The following is a 7,915-nucleotide window of genomic DNA, read 5'->3' on the forward strand; positions in this document are numbered from 1 at the left end:
ACTGCGTCCCAAGCGGGAGAGAAGCGAGGGCACAAGGATTTTCTCCACCACACTGCTCTCCTCTCGCGGGAACATTTCTAAAGACACCACTCTTTCGCCTCATTGGCCAGACCCTTGTCACATGGCCGCGTCTAGACCAATCGCTGGCAAAGATGGAGCTGATTGACATCCGCGAGGACCAATCACCGCTGGAGCCAGGCCCGGCGCCTCCAGAACGAATGTAGTTACTCTAGCAAAGAAGCCACCTGGCTGCTGGACTGGGGACCAGTGACGGCTGCTGTCGAGAATATTCCTTCTGTCCTTCCATCCCTCCGCGCACCGCGTACCCACCACAGCTTTCCCACCACGGAAGTGATCCTTCCGAGCTCGAAACGGTTCCGCCCTGACCACGAGCCCAGTTGCAAAAGCAGCTGAGCTCCGTTCCGCCTGAGCGGCAGCGGTGGACACAGGACGTGTCAGAAATGCTGAGGTCGGGAGGGCGTCGTGACCCAAACTGTTCGACTTTTCCCCCAGATCTCTTCGGGGTCAGCAGCTGAGAGAGCTGCCGCTGCCTTCCCGCCCCAGAGGTGCCCACCTCCACAACTCTCCATTAATCACGATCCAGAAGCAAAATCCCTCCTCACCCGCCGACCATCTGCAGTTGTTTGCACACATGTGTTCCGGTCCCGGGAGCCCCCGACGCGCTAATGAAGGCAGCAGGCCGGGGACAGGGCCGTGCAAATCCTGGCCAGTCCAGCTCAACGAAGTTTCACAGTCCGTGTCATAAGGCTCGGAAACCAAGGGCAGGGAGAGGTGGGCCTCCTGTGTCCCTGGCTCCAGATGACCAGGTGGCTGATCCCAGCCAAGGGGGCCTCCAGAAACAGATCTGAAAAGAACTAGAGTGCAGGTAACCGATTCGGGAGGTGACCCCAGGAAACATCAGGCAGGGAGTGGAGGAGAGAAGCAGGCAAGGAGTCCACAGAGGGTATGTGATCCAGCCAGGGCACCCCTGCCGCACACAACACGGGGGGCCACCCCCTTCCATCCTGCCGGACAGCCCCGGGACCGGTGGACAAAACACTGGGAGTTATCCCACCCCAAGGAGAACTCAAGGACTCCTGGAATTCCTGTCACTAAAGTGACAGCCCTGCACACAAGCACGGTGGCTGCAATGGCCCACAGGTGTCAGCGGTGGGACGCTGGGCAGCACAGAAACGGCGAGGGGTGGGTGCCTTCTACACTTGCGGAATCTGCCTTGGTGCCCAAGCTGCTGACTCTGCATGATCCTGTGAGAAGGGCACCATGGGATCAAGAAGAACCCACCGTGGAAGGGGTCCCTGCAGCACCCACAACACCACTTGCACTGGCCTGGAAGGAGTTTGCCCTTTGCTGCCTGGAAGCCATCTCTGACCCTACCCCAGGGATGGGGTCCCGGCATCTCCGGCCCCATCACAGGTGCCCCACAGAGCAGTGATTAAAAACACATGCTCTAGGGGCACCTGGGTGGCTCAGTCGGTTCAGCATGCGACTCTTGATTACAGCAATTTTGGCTCAGGTCATGATCTCACGGCTCATGAGTTGGAACCCTGCATTGGGCTCTGAGCTGACAGCAAGGAGCCTGCCTGGGAGTCTCTCTCCTCTCTCTCTGCCCCTCCCCCATGCCCTCTCACGTGCTCACGCTCTCTCTCTCTCTCAAATAAATAAAATTTTTTTAAATGTTAAACAAAATTAAAAAAAACAAGCTCTAGATGAGGTGCCTGGGTGGTCAGTTGGTCAAGCATCTGACCCTTGATTTCGGCTCAGGTCATGATTTCACGGTTTGTGAGTCTGGGCCCCGCGTCAGGCTCTAACACTTTATGATGCATATGATGATCCATTATTATGATTACCAGTCCCCAAAGGCCTGCAGAGCACTGGGCACAGTCAGGCAACAAACATACGTTCACTCTAACCCTAGAGAACCTTCCCTCTAGACTGGACCTTGAGAGCCAGGACCTTGTTGGAATGATTCTCCATCACCTTCCAATGCTAAATGGAGCGTAGGGCTGGCTAAATAAATAGAGGAATGACTAATCCAAGGAACCCTAATAGGTAGATCTTACTCCCATTTTACAGAGGGGAAAACTGAGACTGGGGGAAGGGCAGACCTGATTCCAAAGTCTGGCTGTTTCTACTGCACCCATGTAGCCTTCTTACGGGACCCTCCCAATCACCCTACCAGACAGAGAGCACTTTCACTAACTACATAATCTTAGGCGAGTTGCTGAGCTTTTCTGTGACTGTCTCCTTATCTGCAAAATGTCAAGGACAACAGCACCTCCCTCAGGAGGTGGTTCCGAGGGTTTAATGTGTGGATGTGCACCAGAGCTTCAAGCAGAGCCTGACGCAACAGGTATAGGAAACGTCAGCTCGTGTTCCATCGATCCCATTAAACGTGAAGAGGTTAAGTAGCTGGTCTAAGGAGGAGCTGGTTCTGGAAGCCAGGGCACGAACTCCCAGGTCTGGGCCCTTTATGTGGTCCGACAGAACTCTGTGGGACTCCACGGTCACGTGCAACTTTGCCACCCTGAGCTGGGAGCAAGCTACGAAACGGGTGGAGAGTTGACCCTATTGCGTTACAATCAGAACCAAATAGGTATATTTGAACTTGCACACAGAGATGCACATACTAGGACTCTCACACTGCTACATTTTTTCCCATAAGGCAAAGACTGGAAACAGCCCAAATGTCCATCACAGGGTAAAGTGGGATTTGGGGACTGACAGCAAGCTAAGAGCAGAAATATTGTACTGGAGGGGTGCCTGGCTGGCTCAGTCGGTAGAGTGTGCAACTCTTGATCTTGGGGTTGTGAGTTCAAGCCCCACACTGGGTGTAGAGATCACTTAAAAACAAAATCTAGGGACACCTGGGTGGCTCAGTCCGTTGAGCATCCGACTGTGGCTCAGGTCATGATCTCACGGTCCGGGAGTTCGAGCCCCGCGTCGGGCTCTGTGCTGACAGCTCAGAGCCTGGAGCCTGATTCAGAGTCTGTGTCTCCCTCTCTCTCTGCCCCTTCCCTGCTCATGCTCTGTCTCTCTCTCTCTCTCTCTCTCTCTCTCTCTCTCTCTCTGTCAAAAATAAATAAGCATTAAAAAATTTTTTTAAGAAATAAAATAAAATAAATAATAAAAACAAAATCTATATTGTACTGGAAAACCCAGACCCTGTGTGCATTTTCTCCCCTGAGATGGGGATTTGGCCACACTAACCCTGAGTCTCGTGTAAAACCAGGGGAGCCCAGTCTTTGTAGGCATCGCCTGAGAAAAAAGTGCATAGTGCTACTGTAATTTTGCCATAGATAAGCTAGCTGTTCCCTGATGCGTTGGTCCTTTGTGCTGGGTCCACAGCTGGACTACATTTCCCAGCCTCCCTTGCAGCTAGGAGTGGCCACGTGACTGAATTCCAGCTAATAATATACCAGTAGAAGAGAGGGGAGTTCCCGCCAGGGCTTGCCCCTTAAAAAACTCCCTGTGATGCTCTCGTGCTCTCTTTTCCCCGTTGCAGAGACTGAGGGTGGTAAATGAGCCATAGATTGTAATCACCACATGGAAGGCCAGCTTCGTACCCGGCTGAACCCTCACACAGGAAAGAGATCAAGTTCTACTGGCCTAAGCCCACCCTAATAGAGTAAGTTCTTCCGGAAACGTGATAGAAATCCAAAATATAGGGGCGCCTGGGTGGCTCAGTCGGTTAAGCACCCAACTTCGGCTCGAGTCACGATCTCACATTTCATGAGTTCGAGCCCCGCGTCGGGCTCTGGGCTGACAGCTCAGAGCCTGGAGCCTGCTTCGGATTCTGTGTCTCCCTCCCTCTGTGCCCCTCCCCCACTCATGCTCTGTCTCTCTGTCTCTCAAAAATAAATACAGATTTTTGAAAAATTCCTTTTTTAAAAAGAAAGAAATCCAAAATATAAAAAAGGCATAGCACAGCCAGAAGGCATGGGGGAAGTAGGAGTCAAGGATTGGAGGAAAAACCTACCTTCTGGTAAATACCTCTTTTATACATTTGGCATATTAAAATTTTTTATTATATATTTATTTTTGAGAGAGACAGAGGCTGACAGACACAGACATGAGCAGGGGTGGGGATGGGGGCAGAGGGAGAGGGAGACACAGAATCCGAAGCAGGCTCCAGGCTCCGAGCTGTCAGCACAGAGCCCGACGCAGGGCTCGAACCCACGAACCGTGAGATCATGTCCTGAGCCGAAGTCAGACGCTCAACCAACTGAGCCCCCCAGGCGCCCCGACCACAGTTTTAAAAAGGCAACACGTAGGGGCGCCTGGGGGGCTCAGTCGGTTGAGTGTCCGACTCCTGATTTCAGCTCCCGTCATGATCCCAGGATTGTGGGATCAAGCCTCACATCAGGCTCCACGCTGAGCCTGCTTGGGATTTTCTCTCCCTCTGGCCCTCTCCCCTCTCACACACTCTCTCTCTCTCAAATAAATAAAATGGGGGAAAAAACTTTTTAAAGGCATGACTTAGAATTATTGTAGCCTCACCCCATTATAATAAACACGCAGTTAACATAGCACATGATTCACAAAGAGTTACTATATGACCCAGCAACTCTTCTCCTAGGGATATGCCCAAGGGAAGTGAAAACAAGTGTTTACACAAAACAAAACATTGTGCACAAATGTTCCTGGCAACATTGACCACAATGGCCGAAAAGGTAGAAACAACTCAAAGGTCTGTCAACGGATGAATGAATAAATAAGGCTATGGTCCGTCCATAGAATGGGATATTATTCAGCCACAGAAAGGAATGAAGCTCTGACCCACGTTATAACATGAATCAACTTGCAAACACACTCAGTGAAGGAAGCTTGTCACAAAAGACTATGTAGCGTATGATCTCTGCCGTATGAAATATGAAACAGGCGAATCTAGAAAGACAGAAAGTCTAGAGAGTAGTGGTTGCCTGGGGCTGGAGGGAAGGGGAAATATGGGTATGGTCTTATTTTGGGGGTGATGAGAATGTTTTGGTGACCATTGATAGAGGTGACGTTGCACGACAGGGTAAATCTAAATGCCACTGAACTGTATGCTTTAAAATGATTTAAATGGTGAATTTTAGGTTATGTGAATTTTACCACCAAAAAAAAATTTTTTTTTAATAAAGGCACAACGAGGACTTGATCTAGAAAAGTAAAATAAAAATTTTGCAAATAAGACTTGCTTACCGTTCACAAAACGCAAATTAGAGCCGCGACTGTATCCCAATCCTTAGATGAAAGGCGAATAAAATGTTGAGAGTAACCATGTAATTCATCCAACAAAATCATTAGGAACAGGAAGCAATGTCCTTCCCTCCTCGTCTGACTTCAGGAACATGACCATAAAGATGCACGGTTTTTGCTAAAATATATCAGGGCATCATTGATTTCGCCAAGGTCATCTGCTAATCCTTTGATATTCAAATCATTCTATTTTGAGGCATCCATTAAATTAGCAGTGTGGTCGATTTCCTTTTCCTCAAGTGCCAACTGCTCTAACTCTTGAGAGGCCGTCCTCGGTCAATGGTCTTGCCGCGGGTCCGGCAGGTTGCCCACATCACTTTCATTGACTTCCCGAAACCCTACGTTTCTTGCAAGACCCGCGATTTCGCTTTATGATCTGCACTGAAGTTACAGTTCGTTATAATTTATTGAATCCACAGTTCCTGCCCGATCTTTCAAAAATATCAATAAAATGGGATGGACAGGGATAGACATTACCTCTCACTGTGGTTCGCAAATGGGGACTAATTTTGCCCCCCCCAGGAAACCCTGGTCAACGCCTGGAGACATTTTTAGCTGTCACAGCTTGGGGGGTCGGGGCAGCGCGAGATCACGGCTGGCCTCTGGAAGACAGAGTCCCCGGATGCCGCGAACATCTTGTGGTGCAAAGAGCGGACCCCCCAACAAAGAATTATCCAGCTCGCGACGTCCGCAGCACCGAGGCTGAGAAACACTCCTACAAGGACGGTGGGGTGGGAACCAAATGTACAGATGGTCAGTTCGTTGGAGAGCACTTCATGTTGCGACAATTCTGAATTTCCAGACGGCCACATAACAGCAGGAATTCGATAACGAATATTCCCATGTCAAGGGACCCCCAAGCTGCTCTACTGGCTCGCCATCTGTGGAAAGCCTGGTTGCTGTGACACTTTCCTTACTTGCTCTGGCTGCCAGGAAGCCCGGGGCCAAATTTACAGTCAGTCCCTTGGAATACGTTCCTAACACGACCCCACCCCACCATTACACTAACTATGCAACCGTCCCTCGTTTTCCTTTCCCCCCAGTTGTTTTCATCTTACTCGTGTGCACCGCCGAGTCCACGATGGAGGAAAGCGGGATACGTAAGCAACGAGAAGCAGCTCGGAATGAGAGAAGCACATTCCCCCTCAGAATCACAAACACCAGCGCCCCCTTCACCCCCATCCCGGTAGAGGCTGTGTGGTGTGGCTTCCTCCCCCTCTGCCCGAAAGAGCAGGTGCCCGGTTACAGAATAACAGCGAGGCTTTGGCAACAGTCCGGTTTTTCTTACACGGATGTTCAGAGTTCGGAAGGTGTTAGGGGGGTCCACCTCAAGGCAGTTTCACTCACCTCAAAAGACCGCGTCGCCCCGTAAGCCCGAGCCACAGCCCTTGGTGGACTCAGTGAGCTCTCAGGGAGGGCCCCATGTTCCCAACCTCCCTGGAGTGCACCGTAGTCAGGAAACCGAGCCTTCCTTCCAGTCTCCCCTCCCACCGCAAGTTTCCAAATTCTACCAGACTTTCGTGGCCCAAATCAAGTCACACCTCCTCCGGGAAGTCTTCCCAGAATTGCCCACGGCTCTCCCTTCTCCTCTGAATCGCTACTGTTCCCCCTCCTGTGGAATCGCCTTGTTTCCGGCAATCCAGTCTTGTCCACATCAGTGTTAGGAGCTTCCCAGGTCCCGGGCAATCTTCCTTTTACAGGCTTCCACGCTACCAAACATACAGAAACGCTCCCACCATTCACATGACATCGAATTATTTTATAAGAGAGTTAAGGCAAATTGAGGTTGGCTGGTCAACATTATATTTTATTGTGCGGTTTCCTGAACACTAGTCTCGGGATTACCGCTTTCTTTCACTGTTTGGGAACTAATAACTTTCTCAGATCTCAAACTTTTCTTTTTCTCTTTATTTTTTTAACTTTAATTTTTGTTAACGTTTATTTATATTTGAGAGAGAGAGAGAAAAACAGTATGAGTGGGGGAGGGGCAGAGAGAGGGAGAGACAGATGGTGAAGCAGGCTCCGGGCTCCGAGCCGTCAGCACAGAGCCCGACGCGGGGCTCGAACCCACAAACCGTGAGATCACGAGCCGAGCCGGAGTCGGACGCTCAACCGACTGAGCCACCCGGGCGCCCCTTTTGCTCTTTATTTCTAATTTATCTCCAGGCAGTTATTTCCAGCTCTGCATGCAGGACAGCAGAAAGTTGGAAAGAACCTTGATGTCCACCGATTCATTAAAATGAAGGAGCATGGATTACAAGGACAACGCGTCTACCAAGGGTACATTTGAATACGCACTTGGCAAGATTTTTTTTCACCTTTACTGAGGTATAATCTCAGATATACTCACGGGCCCTAAACACTATACCTGGAAAACCTAATGGACAAAATGACCTCATTCGTCTCTCCGAGTAGATCTGGTGCTTCTTGAAGGGAAGGAACATGCCTTATTCTCCCTGAATCCCTATGTGCCAAGTACAGAACAGAGTAAGTGCTCATTAAACGTTCACCCAACTGGTATTTAGCGAGCACTTCCTCTGTGCCAGACAGCGTACCAGGCCCTGGGGACACATCCATGAATCAGACAAAGGAGACCACTGCTCTTCCTGAAGCTAATATTCCAGGGCAAAACACAGATAAGCGGATAATTATATCC

General features: G+C 50.3%; 1 non-coding gene across 1 annotated transcript; it reads right to left on the bottom strand.

The window, feature by feature from the left end:
* Nucleotides 1-7,305: 7,305 nt before the first annotated feature.
* Nucleotides 7,306-7,390, bottom strand: TRNAR-CCG. The gene has a single exon. It is a non-coding gene; the product is annotated as a tRNA-Arg (tRNA).
* Between the last annotated feature and the right edge of the window lie 525 nt (nucleotides 7,391-7,915).

The sequence above is a fragment of the Panthera leo genome, chromosome D3 (genome assembly GCF_018350215.1).
Source record: "Panthera leo isolate Ple1 chromosome D3, P.leo_Ple1_pat1.1, whole genome shotgun sequence".
NCBI classification, from domain to species: domain Eukaryota; kingdom Metazoa; phylum Chordata; class Mammalia; order Carnivora; family Felidae; genus Panthera; species Panthera leo.